Source organism: Branchiostoma belcheri, unplaced genomic scaffold, assembly GCF_001625305.1.
Source record: "Branchiostoma belcheri isolate BF01 breed outbred unplaced genomic scaffold, Haploidv18h27 scaffold161, whole genome shotgun sequence".
NCBI classification, from domain to species: domain Eukaryota; kingdom Metazoa; phylum Chordata; class Leptocardii; order Amphioxiformes; family Branchiostomatidae; genus Branchiostoma; species Branchiostoma belcheri.
The window spans coordinates 17,438-18,493 of NW_017803058.1; positions in this window are offsets into that span (position 1 = coordinate 17,438).

Genomic DNA, 1,056 nt, shown 5'->3' on the forward strand with positions numbered 1-1,056 from the left:
AGTGTGGTCGTTTCCCCGTCAGTGTGGTCGTTTCCCCGTCAGTGTGGTCGTTTCCCCGTCAGTGTGGTGGTTTCCCCGTCAGTGTGGTGGTTTCCCCGTCAGCGTGGTCGTTTCCCCGTCAGTGTGGAAGTTTCCCCGTCAGTGTGGTGGTTTCCCCGTCAGTGTGGAAGTTTCCCCGTCAGTGTGGTCGTTTTCCCGTCAGTGTGGTCGTTTCCCCGTCAGTGTGCTTGTTTCCCCGTCAGTGTGGAGGTTGTTGGTTGTTTCCCAGTCGCGTCTATGGTTATGTCTCCCAAAGTTCGATCTAATATGATGTTATGTTATGTTATGCTTTATGTTATGTTATGTTATGCTTTATGTTATTTTATTTTATGTTATGTTATGTTATGTTACAGTGTAGTGTTTGTACGTGATATTCATTTCTTTTGCTGTAATTTTTGTCGACTTTGACAAATTTTACAGACTGACAGGCGGACAGATTTGATTCTTCTTTCTATTTTGAGTAATAGCTGTGACGCATTAGACCCTTAGAGGTTAGAAATATGCTAGTTATAAATGTATCAAAATGTATCTTTGTTTTTTAGTGTTGCCTTATAATTAGCTACGTTAAGGTGTTAGACATTTGTCAACTTTTCACGTTTTAGTTCTTTCCAACAATAAATCAAGATGTGTAATTGGTTTTTATCACCTTTATTGTTCACCGTCATCATTAATCTCGAAGTAGTTCTCTCTATGTCTACATGTTATCTGACTTCCCCCAATGGTGTATTCACAAGTACAAGTAAAAAAAACTACAATATCGGACGACTGAAATCATTTAAACATAATCTCCAATTTGACACTGCATCTGGTGCTGTGTTAGTAACTGCGGGAAAACCTGGCATCCCCGCCACCACGTTTTACCATCACTATTGTCTATATATAAACACTTCAAGTTGTATTTTTACACACTACTACTTATATCCGTAAATAATTTCATCAGGTTGGTAAACGAATGAAAATCAAATTTCTTTCATCACAACCATTTATTTTTCACGAGCCGACGTTTCGATGACCGTC